The sequence below is a fragment of the Pan troglodytes genome, chromosome 14 (genome assembly GCF_028858775.2).
Source record: "Pan troglodytes isolate AG18354 chromosome 14, NHGRI_mPanTro3-v2.0_pri, whole genome shotgun sequence".
Lineage (NCBI taxonomy): Eukaryota > Metazoa > Chordata > Mammalia > Primates > Hominidae > Pan > Pan troglodytes.
Window position 1 is genome coordinate 36259864 of NC_072412.2, and position 17555 is coordinate 36277418.

Consider the following 17555-nt stretch of genomic DNA (forward strand, 5'->3'; position numbering starts at 1 on the left):
TTCTGGTATGTTGTGTCTTTGTTCTCGTTGGTTTCAAAGAACATCTTTATTTCTGCCTTCATTTCCTTATGTATCCAGTAGTCATTCAGGAGCAGGTTGTTCAGTTTCCATGTGGTTGAGTGGTTTTGAGCGAGATTCTTAATTCTGAGTTCTAGTTTGATTTCACTGTGGTCTGAGAGATAGTTTGTTATAATTTCTGTTCTTTTACATTTGCTGAGGAGAGCTTTACCTCCAAGTATATGGTCAATTTTGGAATAGGTGTGGTGTGGTGCTGAAAAAAATGTATATTCTGTTGATTTGGGGTGGAGAGTTCTGTAGATGTCTATTAGGTCCGCTTGGTGCAGAGCTGAGTTCAATTCCTGGGTATCCTTGTTGACTTTCTGTCTCGTTGATCTGTCTAATGTTGACAGTGGGGTGTTAAAGTCTCCCATTATTAATGTGTGGGAGTCTAAGTCTCTTTGTAGGTCACTCAGGACTTGCTTTATGAATCTGGGTGCTCCTGTATTGGGTGCATATATATTTAGGATAGTTAGCTCTTCTTGTTGAATTGATCCCTTTACCATTATGTAATGGCCTTCTTTGTCTCTTTTGATCTTTGTTGGTTTAAAGTCTGTTTTATCAGAGACTAGCATTGCAACCCCTGTCTTTTTTTGTTTTCCATTTGCTTGGTAGATCTTCCTCCATCCTTTTATTTTGAGCCTATGTGTGTCTCTGCACGTGAGATGGGTTTCCTGAATACAGCACACTGATGGGTCTTGAATCTTTATCCAATTTGCCAGTCTGTGTCTTTTAATTGGAGCATTTAGTCCATTTACATTTAAAGTTAATATTGTTATGTGTGAATGTGATCCTGTCATTATGATGTTAGCTGGTGATTTTGCTAGTTAGTTGATGCAGTTTCTTCCTAATCTCGATGGTCTTTACATTTTGGCATGATTTTGCAGCGGCTGGTACCGGTTGTTCCTTTCCATGTTTAGCGTTTCCTTCAGGAGCTCTGTTAGGGGAGGCCTGGTGGTGATAAAATCTCTCAGCATTTGCTTGTCTGTGAAGTATTTTATTTCTCCTTCACTTATGAAGCTTTGGCTGGATGTGAAATTCTGGGTTGAAAATTCTTTTCTTTCAGAATGTTGAATATTGGCCCCCACTCTCTTCTGGCTTGTAGGGTTTCTGCCCAGAGATCCACTGTTAGTCTGATGGGCTTCCCTTTGAGGGTAACCCAACCTTTCTCTCTGGCTGCCCTTAACATTTTTTCCTTCATTTCAACTTTGGTGAATCTGACAATTATGTGTCTTGGAGTTGCTCTTCTCGAGGAGTATCTTTGTGGCGTTCTCTGTATTTCCTGAATCTGAACGTTGGCCTGCCTTGCTAGATTGGGGAAGTTCTCCTGGATAATATCCTGCAGAGTGTTTTCCAACTTGGTTCCATTCTCCCCATCACTTTCAGGTACACCAATCAGACGTAGATTTGGTCTTTTCACATAGTCCCATATTTCTTGGAGGCTTTGCTCATTTCTTTTGATTCTTTTTTCTCTAAACTTCCCTTCTCGCTTCATTTCATTCGTTTCATCTTCCATCGCTGATACCCTTTCTTCCAGTTGATCGCATCGGCTCCTGAGGCTTCTGCATTCTTTACGTAGTTCTCCAGCCTTGGTTTTCAGCTCCATCAGCTCCTTTAAGCACTTCTCTGTATTGGTTATTCTAGTTATACATTCTTCTAAATTTTTTTCAAACTTTTCAACTTCTTTGCCTTTGGTTTGAATGTCCTCCCGTAGCTCAGAGTAATTTGATCGTCTGAAGCCTTCTTCTCTCAGCTCCTCAAAGTCATTCTCCATCCAGCTTTGTTCCGTTGCTGGTGAGGAACTGCGTTCCTTTGGAGGAGGAGAGGCGCTCTGCGTTTTAGAGTTTCCCGTTTTTCTGTTCTGTTTTTTCCCCATCTTTGTGGTTTTATCTATTTTTGGTCTTTGATGATGGTGATGTACAGATGGGTTTTTGGTGTGGATGTCCTTTCTGTTTGTTAGTTTTCCTTCTAACAGACAGGACCCTCAGCTGCAAGTCTGTTGGAATACGCTGCCGTGTGAGGTGTCAGTGTGCCCCTGCTGGGGGGTGCCTCCCAGTTAGGCTGCTCGGGGGTCAGGGGTCAGGGACCCACTTGAGGAGGCATTCTGCCCGTTCTCAGATCTCCAGCTGCATACTGGGAGAACCACTGCTCTCTTCAAAGCTGTCAGACAGGGACATTTAAGTCTGCAGAGGTTACTGCTGTCTTTTTGTTTGTCTGTGCCCTGCCCCCAGAGGTGGAGCCTACAGAGGCAGGCAGGCCTCCTTGAGCTGTGGTGGGCTCCACCCAGTTGGAGCTTCCTGGCTGCTTTGTTTACCTAAGCAAGCCTGGGCAATGGCGGGCGCCCCTCCCCCAGCCTCGCTGCCGCCTTGCAGTTTGATCTCAGACTGCTGTGCTAGCAATCAGGGAGACTCCGTGGGCGTAGGACCCTCCGAGCCAGGTGCAGGATATAATCTCGTGGTGCACTGTTTTTTAAGCCGGTCCGAGAAGCGCAATATTCAGTGGGAGTGACCCGATTTTCCAGGTGAGTTCGTCACCCCTTTCTTTGACTCGGAAAGGGAACTCCCTGACCCCTTGCGCTTCCCAAGTGAGGCAATGCCTCCCCCTGCTTTGGCTCGCGCGCGGTGCGCACACCCACTGACCTGCGCCCACTGTCTGGCACTCCCTAGTGAGATGAACCCGGTACCTCAGATGGAAATGCAGAAATCACCCGTCTTGTGCGTCGCTCACGCTGGGAGCTGTAGACCGGAGCTGTTCCTATTCGGCCATCTTGGCTCCTCCCTTCATCTTTTTTTTGCTTTGCAAGTATCATTTGTTCTCTTCTCTTGTCTTTCCTTTCATTCTCTTCCTTTCTCTCAGATCTTCAATTCTATTTCATCCCTAAATGCACCCACTCTGAGACATTTTTTACATGTACTTAAGCTTCTTGTAAAGTATATGGTGTTATACATGTATGTGTTTTTATTTTTCTTAAATAGCATGGAGCTATGAATCTCATTCTACCTATATTTTTCCCCAATCAACATTATGTTTTAAAGATCTATTCACATTGTTGTATATATGTTCATTTTGTTGCTTCTGAGTATTATTTCATAGTATGCATTTATCATACTTATCCACCCACAAAATGGGTAAACAATGATTTGATAAACATTCTGTATTGTGCTCCTATACTGACTTTTTCTTATTTCTCTGGATATGTATATCACAAAATAAGATCAGTGGGTCTAGGGCCTATCCCTATACAATTTCATTGAGTAATTTTACAACATTCTGCCAGATTGTTCTTAAGAATGGCTGTGGAATATGAGTTTTAATTTCCTTTTGTTCTCAGTTGGTACCATCAATATTTTTTAACTTTAGCTATTCTAACAGAATAAAGTGCTGTCTCATAACTGAGTCACATGTAGCTGATTACTAAATTAGGGCATTCATTCATTAACTTTAGGTATTTAGCATTAAAGCTTCATATTCTGTAAATTGCTAATTCATATCCTCATTTTCTATTGGGCTTTCTTTTTCTTTTTGATTTGCAAAAATTTTTGTATGCTTTAAATATTAATCCCTTGTGGGTTTTAAAAATTGCATTTCTTTTCTTAGTTTGTCATGACCTTTCAGCTTTGTTTAAGCTGGTCACCATTGAACTGAAATCTTTAATTTTGATATAGACTGTTCTATGAAGTTTAAAAAGTATTTCAATTTTATATTATCATTTAAAGTTTTTTTTAGAGATGGGGTCTCAATCTCCCACCCAGGCTGGAGTATAGCCTTTCATATTTTTATAATAAGCTCCTTTTTTCTTAAGGTGGTCTGAGTGACTCTTAACACTTTTCTTTTTAAAGAATTAATTTTCCCCAGTATCTCTAACAATGGTGCTATGTGGTGCCATCATGGCTCATGGCAGTCTTGAACTACTGGGCAAAAGTGATCCTCCTGCCTCAGCTGCCTGAGTAGCTGGGATTATAGGCAATTTTGTTTTTAATTGTGGTTACTATCACATTACATAAAATTTACCAGCTTAAACATTTTTGAGTATACAGTTCACTAGTTGTAAGTATATTCATTGTTGTGTAACAGATTCCTACACTTTTTTATTTTGTAAAACTGAAACTCTGTGCCCATTAAACACCAATTTCTCCTCTCTAAGCCCTTGGCAGCCACCTTTCTACTTTCTGTTTCTTTGATATTGACTATTTAATTTATTTATTAAATTTTTAATAATTTCAACTTTAGATATAGGTGGTACATGTGCAGGTTTGTTATCTGGGTATATTGCATGATGCTGAAGTTCAGGGTATGGTTGATTCTGCCACCCAGGTACAGAGCACAGTACCGATAGTTAATTTTTCAACCCTTGTGCCCCTCCTTCCCCTCTCTAGTAGTCTGCAATGTCTAATGTTGTCATCTTTATGTCCATGAGTACCCAGTGTTTAGATCCCGCTTATAAGTGAGACCATGCAGTGTTTGGTTTCCTTTCCTGCGTTAATGGACTCCAGCTGCATTCATGTTTCTGCAGAGGACATGATTTCATTCTTTTTTATGAGTGCATGGTATTCCATACCATATACATATCACATTTTCTTTATCCAATCCGCTGTTGGACAACAAGGTTTATTCCATGTCTTTGCTATTATGAATAGTGCTGCAATGAACATTTGAGTGCATGTGTCTTTTGGGAAGAATGGTTTATTTTCTTTTGGATATATATACCCAGTAATGGGGTTGCTGGGTCAAATGGTAGTCCTAAGTTTTTTGCTTAGGATTGCTTCATCTATTTGGGCTCTTTTTTGGTTCCATGTGAATTTTAGAATAGTTTTTTTTTTTTCTAGTTCTGTGAAAAAGGACATTGATAGTTTGATAGGAATAGCATCAAATCTATAGATTGCTTAGGGCAGTATGGCCATTTTAATGATAGTGATTGTTGCAACATGTAAGCATGAAATATTTTACCATTTGTTTGAGTCATCTATGACATCTTTCAGCAGTGTTTCCTTGTAGAGATCTTTCATCTCCTTGATTAGATGTATTCCTAGGTAGTTTTTTTGTGTGTGTGGCTACTGTAAATAGGATTGCATTTTTAATTTGGTTCTCAGCTTGAATGTTGTTGGTGTATAGAACTGCTACTGATTTTTGTACATTTATTTTGTATCCTGAAACTATTGAAGTCATTTTTGAGTTCTAGGAGCCTTTTGGCAAAGTCTTTAGGGGTTTTTAGGTATAGAATTATATTGTCAGCAAAGAGAGATAGTTTGATTTCTTCTTTTCCTATCTGGATGCCTTTTATTTCTTTCTCAAGAAAAAGAAATAAAAGGCATCCAGATAGGAAAAGAAGAAATATACTATGTTGGTAGTACCTAGTATGTCTACCGCTATGTTGGTTGACATAGTACTATGTCCAGTAGTATGTTGAATAGGAGTGGTGAGACTGGGCATCCTTGTCTTGTTCCAGTTCTCAAGGGAAATGGTTTTAGTTTTTGCCCATTCAGTATGATGTTTGCTGTGGGTTTTTCACAGATGGTTCTTATTATTTTGAGATATGTTCCTTCAATGCCTAGTTTCTTGAGGGTTTTATAATGAAGGGATGTTGGATTTTAGCAGAAGCTTTGTCTGTGTCCTTTGAAATGATCACTTTTTTTGTTTTTAATTCCGTCTATGTGAAGAATCATATTTATTGATTTGCATATGTTGAACCAATCTTGAATCCCAGGGATAAAGACTGCTCGATTGTGGTGAGTTAACTTTTTTATGTGCTGATGGATTTAGTTTGCTAGCATTTTGTTGAGGATTTTTGCATCTATGTTCATCAGGGCTCTTGGCCTGTAGCTTTCTTTTTTTTATTGTGTCTTTGCCAGGTTTTGGTACCAGGATGATAAGGGTTTTGGTATCAAGATGATGAGGGCTTTGGTATCACAATGAGTGAGGGAGGCATCTCTCCTCCATGATTTTTTGGAATAGTTTCAGTAGAATTGGTGCTGGCTCTAGGTTGAACATCTGGTAGAATTTGGCTGTGAATACATCTGATCCAGGTTTTTTTTTAGGTGATTATGTTTTTTATTACTGATTTGGTTTTGGAACTCTATATTGGTCTGCTCAGGGTTTCAATTTTTTCCTGATTCAGTCTTGGAGATTGTGTGTTTACAGGAATTAATCAATTTCCTCTAGATTTTCTAGTTTTTGTGCATAGGGGTGTTCATAATAGTCTATGAGTGTCTCTTGTATTTTTGTGGAATCAGTTGTAATGTTGCCTTTGTTGTTTGTGATTGTGCTTATTTGAATCTTCTTTTTCTGTTAATCTAGCAAGTAGTCTATTGATCATGTTTAGCCTTTCAAATAACTTTTGGCTTCATTGATCCTTTGTATGAATTTTTGGGGCTCAGTTTTGTTCACTTCTACTCAGATTTCAGTTATTTCTTTTTTTCCTGTTAGTTTTGGACTTTGTTTCTTTTATTCCTAGTTCCTCTAGGTGTAATTTCAGATTGCTAATTTGAGATCATTCTAAATTTTGAGTTAGGAATTTAGTGCTATGAACTTCCCTCTTAATACTGCTTTTGCTGCATTCCATAGATGTTTGTATTTTGTAGTTCTGTTTTCATTTATTTCAAATAATTTTCCTGGTGTCTGCCTTAATTTCATTATTTACCCAAATGTTATTCAGGAGTAAGTTGTTTAATTTCCATATATTTGTGTGGTGTGAGAGATATTCTTGGTATTGATTTCTGTTTTTACTCCACTGTATTCTGAGAGTATGGTTGGTATGCTTTCAGTTTTTTGAATTTGTTGATACTTGCTTTATGGCTGAGCATGTGGTCAATCTTAGAGTATATTCTGTGTGCAAATGAGAAGAATGTATATTCTGTGTTTGTTGGATTGGATATTCTGTAGATGTCTATTAGGTCTAATTTGTCAGGTATTGAATTTAAGTCCAGAATTTCTTTGTTAGTTTTCTCCCTTAATGATTTATCTAATGCTGTGAGTAGGGTGTTAAAGTCCCCCACTGTTTTGTGTGGCTGTCTTTTCGAAGGCCTAGAAATACTTGTTTTATGAATCTGGGCACTCCAATGTTTGTTATGTTGGGCGTATATATATTTAGAATAGTTAAGTCCTTTTGTTGAATTGTACCCTTTATCATGTAATGCCCTTCTTTGTCTCTTTTTACTGTTGTTCATCTAAAGTCTGTTTTGTCTGATGTGAGAATAGTGACCCCTGTTCTTTTTTGTTTTCTGTTATTGTGGTAGGTCTTTCTTCCACCCTTTACCTTGAACCTATGTGTGTGATTACACATGATATGAGTCTCTTGAAGAAGGCAGATGGATGGGTCTTGTCTTTTTTTTAAATTGAACTTCCTACTCTGAGTTTTTTAGTAGAGTATTTAGAACATTTATGTTCAAGGTTAATATTGATATATAAGGTTTTGATTCTATCATGAAGTTGTTAGCTGGTTCCTTTTTTGTTTCTATCATGTAGTGGCCTCATAGGGTCTGTGAGCTATGTAGTTAAGTGTGTTTTTGTGGTGGCAGGCACTGTTATTTTGTTTTCATGTTTAAGGCTCTCTTAAGGATCTCTGGTAATATTGGCCTAGTGGTAATAAATTCCTTTAGTGTTTGCTTGTCTGGAAAATATTTTCTTTCTTCTTTGCTTACGAAACTTAGTTTGAAATTTTTGGTTCGAATTTCTTTCTTTAACAATGCTGAAAATAGGCCCCCAAGCTCTCGTGACTTGTAAGGTTTCTGCTGAGAAGTCTTCTGTTTGCCTGATGGGGTTCCCTTTGTATAGATCTGATCTTTTTTTCTAGCTGCCGTTAAGATTATTTCTTTAGAATTGATTTTGGACAGTTGACTATTTTAGATATCTCACGCAAGTGGAATCATACAGTATTTGTGCTCTTGTGACTGGCTTATTTCACTTAGTCTGTCCTTAAAGTTCAAACATACTGTAGCATTTGACAGTATCTCCTTTTTTAAGGCTGAATAATATTCCATTGTATGTATACTCAATATTTTCTTTATCCATTCATCTGTCACTTGAGCATTTGGATTGTTTCCACTTCTTTGCTCTTGTGAATAATGTTGCAGTGAACATAGACATGCAAAATATATTTTTAAGTTTCTGTTTTCAGTTCTTTTGGGCGTATACCAAAGGAACTGCTGGATCATATGGTAGTTCTAGTTTTAGTTTTTTGAAGAACTTCCATACTGTTTTCTGTAGTGGTTATACCATTTTACATTCCTACCTACAGTGCACAAGGGTTTCAATTTCTTCATATCCTCACACACATTTGCTATTTTTCTGTTTTTTTGATGATTTGAAAATTTTATTTTTATTCTTCTAGTAATTATGCCTAATATATTAAGATACATTTTAATTATATTTTTTTCTTATCAATGACTTAAGATTATCAATATCTATATAGCTGTCTTCCCATATAGATGAGTACTTTAGCATACCTGCATTTCCCAGTGTTTTTCCTCTGTACTTTATCCCATTCCACTCTTCTGTTAGTAGTATCGAGAATTTTTGTAGTAAATTGTTTTAGGTATACTTTTGTATACTTCTGTCACTTAAACAACCCTCTAAACTTGACTAAATTACTTACTTATCTATTTTTCATATATTTTATATATCTCATCCCTCATGATTTTTTTCTTTCCTTTTTTTTTTGGAGTACTTTTTCCAAGACAGGATCCAGAAGGTTTTGTGTAAAAAACCTCTTGAGGCCTTGTATGCATCAGAACATCATCATTGTAATCTTACATTAAAATGATAGTTTTACTAGATATAAAATTTTAGGTTCAACATTATTTTCTTTCAACACTTTGAAAAATCTACTCCATTATTATTATTCCCACAATGTAGCTGGTGAAAAGTCTGATGTCAAGTTGATTTCCTTTGTTGGTAATCTGATTTATTTCTCCAGATGGCCTGGGTTACTACTTTTTATAGGGAGTTTTTCTCCTTTGACTTCCATCACTATTCCTTAGAGTATGTAGTGGGAGAGGCAGAGGAGAGAATTTCATGTGGCTTTTAGTTCAACTGCAACTGTTGTTATCTGTTATTCTTCTTATCTGGTTTCAGAAAATTGTTTTAATGTTGCCCTTGTAGTGTTGGTCTGATGCTGTGGTTTTTCTGCCCCACTGTGACAATATGCAGATTAATGTGGCAGTGAGTAAAGAACAAAATAAAAAAAAATTTTTCTTAAACTTACCCATACATTGTGTTCCAGGCCTTCTGTGACAAGCAGCTGTCTGCCTCTACACCCCATTAAATTCTCAACTTCCTTCATCTTTGTATGGGTTTCTCATAGTCTTTGCTTTAGTTCTTCAGATTAACATACTTTCTTGAGCTGGTTCGGAAAAGCAGGCAACAGAAGTTTGTCATCTTGTAAGAAACAGAATTTCTTTTTTATAATTGAGATGGTCTGCTTAGGAAATACATGACAAAGGACTAAATCCAGTCTATTTAAATATTAAAGGCAAAGGTGACCTCAGAATTCTGAAGGTTTAGTGTTATATTTCTTTGGGAAAGTCATCCCTTTCAGTTATATGACTTTGGAGAAAAATAGTACATCGAACTATGTAGGAGGAAGGGGCACAAATCTCGTTAGCCTGAACAGGCAAATCAAGCACTGCAGTTGATCAACAGAGTGATAAATGTTGCAACCAAATTGCTCTCACGTTTCATACTTGGTGATCAGTTTAATGAACAAGATGAAGAGGAAGGTAAAAAAAAAAGATTTTTAATACAGAAAGAGGAGCTGATGATATATATGCAATCTACAAAAAAGGAAAAAGAGTGTTAATGTTGACTGCAGAATTCTCTAAGGCAAGCTTGTCCAACCTGTGGCCCATGGGCAGCATGTGGCCCAGGACGGCTTTAATGTGGCCCAACACAAATTTGTAAACTTTCTTAAAACATTGAGTATTTTTTTGATTTTTTTTTTCACTCATCAGCTATTGTTAATGTTAGTGTGTTTTATACGTGGCCCAAGACAGTTCTTCCAATGTGGCCCAGGGAAGCCAAAAGGCAACCTGTTCCAGAGCATTAAAAAAAAAATTAAGAAACACCGCATGTTCTCACTCATAAGTGAGAGTTGAACAATGAGAACACATGGACATAGGGAGGGGAACATCACACACCAGGGCCTGTCAGTGAGTGAGGGGCTAGGGGAGGAATAAGATTAGGAGAAATACCTGATGTAGGTGACGGGTTGATGGGTGCAGCAAACCACCATGGCACGTGTATACCTACGTAACAAAACTGCACGTTCTGCACATGGACCCCAGAACTTAAAGTATAATAAAAAAAATTAAGAGTGATATAGTAGAGACGCTTTTGTGCTAGTAAAATGGAACAATAAAAAAATTCAAGTAAAACTAATGACTGTCATGCCGAACTGTCTAATATACAATAGAAAACAATTTAGAAAATCTGGTACGTTTTGATTGACATTGCTATGCCTTTAGCTTAGATTTGTTGGTTTTAAAGGAAACTATAAACTCAGTTTCAGGGATTCATGTTAAGCAACTTCAGATTTAAACTGTTTACAACTGCTAGCTTTTGTGTATGGTTTTCATTTGACATTATAAATTTCCACTCTGCATGGGAATCACCTGGAATTCATTCCAGATGGGTGATTCTCAAAGACACTTTCAGTTAGTTAGAAGTCTAAAACTGTCTGACTTCTAGTCTCTGCTAGAGTGTTTTCTATTTTTTTAAGTTCTAGTAAGCATTTTCCTGAAGTAATAGTAGCCAACTCTTTATTTCTAGTGACTGAGAATTTCATTCAGAGGCGATGGGTGATTTAATTTTTAGGAATGGAAAGCTTTGCTAATGAATTAAGTTAAAATATTTTCACACAGTGGTCCAATTAAAATGTAAATATAATACACATAATATGTAACATTCTGTTCATGTCCCTAATAGCTGACACATGCTTTAGCTGGAAATAAATGAAAACATATGGGCATGAACATGTTGTCATCATGTCAAAACAATGCGTTCATTTCAAAATGTTTTATGAAACTATATTTGTTTCAAACATGGTATGTGCTGTATTGCCATAATGAGAAAAGTTTTCCTGTCAAAATGCTTTTTATGGAGTTTATCTGAAGGGCAGCTATGGAGGGCAGTTTCTAGACAAATCTGTATCAATATCCTTAGTCCATCCTTGGAGTGTTGCATATCTCTTGGTGTTCTTTCCTTCTTTTCTCCCACTTTTCTGTTGTCGACTTAAATTGTGATATAGCAAAAAAAATTGATTTCATGATTTTGTGAAAATATTACTAAACTATAGTCCAGGGATTCTTCTTTCTTTGCATCTATGATTTTTTTCTTTTCTTTTAAAAATTATTTATTATTTAAACATTTTATATATATTTAGAGGGTACAAGGGCAGATTTCTTACATGCGTCTGTTGCATTGTGATGATGTAACTGTCTGAGGGGTTCTTCCTACCCACTGCATAAAGAAAGACCATGGCCTTAGAGTAGAGAAAGAATTTAATAGACACTGAGCCAGCCATGCCACAGGGGAGCTGGAATTTGTACTCAGATGATCTAGGTTGAAGCTCATGGGTTAGGGGTTTTTCAAAGGCAGTTTGAGGGAACAGGTGGGTGTGGCCAGGTAACAGGTGCTTGTTGCTGATTGGTTGTGCTGGAGATGAAATCATAGGGGGTCAAAGCTGTCCTCCTGAGGGCTGAATCACTTCTGGTTAGGGCCACAGGAGCAGCGTTGGTGGTCTAGGTAGAGACATCAGGTTTAGTTGGAGCCATCAGTGTCAAACATGCAAAAAACCTGGAAAGATAACTAAAAAGGTCAATCTACAATAGTGGTGTTATTTGCAGGAGTAATTGGGGAAGTTGCTTGTCTTATAACCTCTGGAATAACGGCTGACAATCCTTTATGTCTGCACCTTAGCAGGACTCAGCTGCCTCTCCTCCCTGCAGCCTGGTGGCCTCCCATTAGCTTTTAAAAGTAGTTGAATTTTGGGCATTTACACTGTAGCCTAAATATCTTCCAAAGTTAGCTCAGCCCAACAGCCCACAATTAATTTAGGGAAACGCAAGATGGGGGGTTAGCTTAGCTTTCTGTTGTAATTTTTCTCACTGATATAATTTTTGCAAAGGTGGTTTCAGTGAAGTCTGGGTGATATTGTACCCAACAGGTAATTTTTCATCCCTCACTTCCCCCTCACCCTCTCATCTTTTGTAGTCTCCAGCATCTGTTATTTCACTCTGTATGTCCACGTGTACCCATGATTTGGCTCCCACCTATAAGCATGAACCTGTGGTATTTGACTTTCCATTTCTGCGTTATTTCACTTAGTATAATGGCCTCCAGCTCCATCTGCTTTAATACATCTATGATTATTCAAACTCATAGTCCTCAATGCCTAGGTCTAGTTGGTCCATTTTATTTTTCACTCGTATTCTATGCACATTTCTGCTGTGTGCCTTCATCATATCTACTACCTGCAATGCCAGCCTCCTTTCTCTTGATTAATTTACAGCTGATTAGTTCTATTCTAGGTGCCCCATTTTGTTTTTTTACAAAGATCCTCAGTAAATCCAGATAGCTTTGTTTCTCTTCATGTTCTGTTTGTTCATTTATAATGTGCTTTTGGCATTGTATTGTATAGAAACTTGTATGATTGAATTAATTATATGACCTGGAAGCCCCCACTTTGAGTTGTCCCACCTTTCCGAACTGAAGGAATATATACCTTACATGTAGTGATTGGTGTCTCAGGTCTCCCTGAAACATATAAAACCAAGCTGTTTTTGTAGGTTTTTACAGGTCATGTAGCCTGACCACCTTGGGCATATGTTCTCAGGATCTCCTGGGGCTGTGTCACGGATTGTGGTCCTCATATTTGTCTCATGATAAATCTCTTCAAATATTTTACAGAGCTTAACTGATTTTTGTCAACCAGATATATCTTTTTGACTGGAAGAGTATAAATTCCTTGAGGGCAAAAATATGTTTTATACATTTTTATTAATATGTGTTTTTCTTTTAACATTGTGAGGCACATAAGTAGTGCCACATCCATTGGCATTTTATTGGCCTGTTTGAATTTTATTAGTCTAATTTCAACTCTACCACCAACTGTGTTTTCTGAATGAAACTTTAAATTTATTTCCTATATTAATAGTCATTAATTAACTTATATATGGGTTTTGATTGAATTAATCTTTTCCAATTTTTATCTCTATGAATTCTAATTGATTTTTATGGGTGATGTGGTATGAATCTTGTGGTTTTTTATTTATTTATTTATTAATTTTTATGATGGACTCTTGCTCTGTCACCCAGGCTGGAGTGCAATGGCACATCTTGGCTCACTGCAACCTCCGCCTCCTGGGTTCAAGTGATTTTCCTGCCTCAGCCTCCCGAGTAGCTGGGATTACAGGTGTGTGCCACCACGCACAGCTAATTTTTGTATTTTTAGTAGAGACAGGGTTTCACCACGCTGCCCAGGCTGGTCTTGAACTCCTGATCTCAGGTGATCCACCTGCCTTGGCCTCCCAAAGTGCTGGGATTACAGGCATGAACCACCACGCCTGGCCTGAATCCTATCTGTTAAGATTCTCCTCAAACTTCCCCTTCCTGAGTCTTATGCATTCCTAACCCACCGTTCTAAGCTCCCTCTTCTGTGCTCCTTTTCCTTTGATTTACCCCCATTACTTCATTTATAGAAAATACTACATCACCTTATAGATTTTTGGTGGCTATTTCCCCTGCAAGACTGAATTCATGAGGACAATGACCAATGTTTAATTTTCTATTTTCAGTATTTATATAGTCAGTCCTTAGTATATAGTAGACTTTCAATAAGAGTTTGCTGCATAAAAACTATTCTTACAACAATCTTGTAGGATAGGTACTATTTTTATAGAAACTGAGACTCAGAGAGTCCAAGTGAGTTACGAAATTCACACAGCAGCGATTGCATGCATGCCGAAGGATTCTATTCATAGTTATGACTCCAAGTTCAAGGATTTCTTCTAAAGGCAGCCAATGCTAGAAATGTGCTTCCCGCTGAGACTCAGTGTTGTTTATAGTTTTTAATTGATTTGTGACTTTGAAATTAATGGAAATATTATTTATATTTTTCCCATTTGAGGTATAATTTTTTGACAGTTTTATTGAGATGTAATTCACATACTATGCATTTCACTCATTTATTACTTTTTAATATATTCACAGATATGTGCAACATCACCATACTCAATTTCAGGCCATTTGTATCAACTCAAAAAGAAACTTAGTATCCATTAACTAACGCCCACCCCCAGCTACTACTCCCCAGGTAAATTCTTAAGGCGTAAGGGTAATTCAAATATTTGTGTGCTGTAAGTTTAATGTCCCTTTCACAGCCTTTACTAGTAACTGTTTAAGTGTTGTCAGCAGGTTAATTATTCCTAGTTAAAAAACATTTAAAGGTAACTTTCCAATTAAATAATTTAGAAGGTGAAACTTCAAGACTGAGTTGAGTGTTGTCAATGTGTGTATAATGGTTATAATATTTTCATGCCACTTACTCAGGCATAAAGAAGTAATATTTTTTATGTTTGAAATAACTCATCTGAATTTCTATTTCAGTTCCTCATGGCAGAACACATAGTCTTGGTGCATTCTGGGTAAACACAGTAATTTTGCAATTAAACCCAGTAACATTAGTTGTAACTCTACAGGATAGCATTGGGAAGCAGTGACTGCTGGTTGTTGCCATCTGTCCAGTTTGTCATCTGTTTAGGTGCAACTTGCTCCATCTGTCAGCTGGGCATGCTTCTTCTCTACATCTGCACCCCCTGAATAGTAAGCCTTCTGATTAGGATTTGGTTTATGTTCTGCACTGTTCCTGTCTAAAGAGAAAGCCCTTAAGGCTTCTTGTTCCTAGTTAGAGGGAGGTAGGAAAATAAGGTTGCTTTCTTAAGTCACTTCAGACCTGTGGGGGACTGGGTGAGGTGGCAGCAGACACTCTCTGCCTCTATCCCACATGCTTCCAGCCAGCTTCTCATCTGCTGTAGGAAACTTTTAGGACTTGGCTTATTCCTCCAGGCCTCCGCCAAGAAGAGAGCCTCTCCTTTCTACCATCACACCCCCAAACTTCTCTGGAGCTTTGCATTTACTCGCTTGCTTTTGAAGCTTACTCTTGTTTTAGATGGTGGAAAGGTGGAAGAAGTGCAGGCCACTGAGATCATTTTCATAAGTGTCTGTTTTGCTTTTCCTTCAATTCTTTTTGAGAACATGAATAGCAATATTATGTGATGTGTAGGAATACATACGTCACAGTCATATTATAAAAACATGTCTGGAAAAGGCAAACCCAAATTCAAATGAAAGTAACCTCCTACAAGGGTTAAGGAAAAAGAGTTTATGAGATATTTGAATTTATTAAAATTTTAGTTCATAAAATCATTGTTACATCTTTATTTTGTTAAGAATAAAGAATCATTTCTAAATATTTGGACTCTCTGTGTGCTTAATCAGAGAGGATGAGACAGTTAGCAGGATATGCCATTTCAGCAATACCCACGTCAAAAACAGCCAAAACATCTTGATTAGCATTAGAAAGGTCTGATGACTATAAAGACATGGCATAATGTGACAAATCCAAGAATGGTTTCAGAGCATAATGATAAAGGTTCCCTAAATTTTCTTTCAGAAATAAAGTAATTATAATCATGTAATACATTCCAAGCCTGAGTATACGTGAAATTGCTGTCAAAATCTGCCTCAGGATATTTAAACTTTCAGTAATTGTAAGTTTAATTTCTAGTGAAGAGTACATGTATTCAGTTGGAAATAATTTTGCCTCCCATAAAATAGACCAAATTAAACCAAATTAGTATACTTCAAGAGAAACCGAATGCAATAATGTGATTTTTTTCAGTAAATTCTTCTGAAGTACAATGTTGTGTCACTGCTTAATTTCTTAAATGTCCAGAGTTGTCAGATAGGTTTTAACTTATATGGTACCTCCTGGCGAGCTGTGAGGAAAATGATTTTCAGGTTGGTTCCTGGCTTTAAGGAAACAGTACAGGAACTGAATGATTAATGCCCATTTTGTGTTGGGGGATGCCTTGTCTGGCCTCATTCCTAACAGTGGTGCCATATAGATTATATTGTACACACCACTTTGGATAACATATAAATTTTGATATGAATTTAATGTTTTTTGAGATGGGGGTCTCACTGTGTTGTCTAGGCTGCTCTTGAAGTCCTGGGCTCAAGCAATCCTCCCATTTCAGCCTCTCCAGTAGCTGGGACTACAGGCACACACCACCACGCCTCACTATTAATTCTAATACGATCTTGTAGATGAACTGTAACGAAACAATGAGAGCTAGGAGAATGATTTGAGGAATGAATAACTTCAATATTTTGCTAAATGAAATCATAAACAAAATATTGATCATTTTCTTTATTCATTACAGAACCCTTGTTAACCCACTGCTCTGGGCAGGGCACAAATCCTGTTTGCTTCATGGCATTCCTTCATGCTCTCACTGAACTGTGGTCTTTTGTGCAATAGACCACCATGGCAATGTGTTTGTATCTTTCACTGACACTTTTCACATTATATCTTTTATTACTTACTTATCCTTGTTCCTCATTATTTTGTTTTCTTATATTAATTAATTTTTAAGTTCATAAAAGTTGTATATATTTATGGCATATAACATGATGCTTTGAAATATGTATACATTATGGAATGGCTAAATTGAGCTAACTAACATAAGTATTACTTCATATATCATTTATTTGTGGTGAGAACACTTAAAATCTATTGTCTTACCAATTTCCAAGTATACATTACATTGTTATTAGCAATAGTTACCATGTTGTACAATAGATGTCTTGAACTTTTTACTCCTGTCTTCCTCATAACTTTGTGATAGTAACACTTTCTAGCATTTGCATTTTTGACAGCTTTAAAAATTATTAAAAGTTCATTTACATTGTCTTATTCAGATCTCACACAGACCATGTGATTCAGGTTAATTACTCCCATGTCAGTGAATCAAGGGATGTGAGATAGTGCAATGAGGCAGCTTCAGAAGACTTGGGTTGTAGTTTTCACTGTGTAACATATGAGTTTTGCAATTGTGAAGAGGCAATTTACACACTTGAAACTTCAGCTTTCCCTCCTGGAAAATATGTAAGGGGGACATAGTGCTGTGGGGTTCATTGCTATGAGGCATTAATCAGATATTTAATAACTTTCAAACACCATTAAAGTGGCATTAACATACTACTATTAAGAGAATGTAGTATCCCGGAGGGTAGTAATTATGTCCCTTTTTTATCTGTTTATTTTCCAGACACTTAGTGCAGCACCTAATGATGGTGCTCAGTGAATATTGGTTAAATGGATGAATGGGACAGAGGTTGCCAAACTTTTTCTGTAAAAGTCAAGATAGTAAATATTTTAGGCTTTGTGGGCCATACGATCTCTGTCACAACTACTCAGAGCTGCTTTTGTAATGCAAAAGCAG

At 37.2% G+C, this 17555-nt stretch overlaps 1 long non-coding RNA gene across 1 annotated transcript in view; it reads left to right on the forward strand.

Moving 5' to 3' along the window:
• The first annotated feature begins 2496 nt into the window (after positions 1-2496).
• LOC134808122 (uncharacterized) overlaps positions 2497-17555 on the forward strand; it is a 204946-nt gene continuing 189887 nt past the window's right edge. Inside the window, exon 1 of the long non-coding RNA XR_010150437.1 lies at positions 2497-2578. This is a non-coding gene — a long non-coding RNA (uncharacterized LOC134808122). The remainder of the gene's footprint in view (positions 2579-17555) is intronic.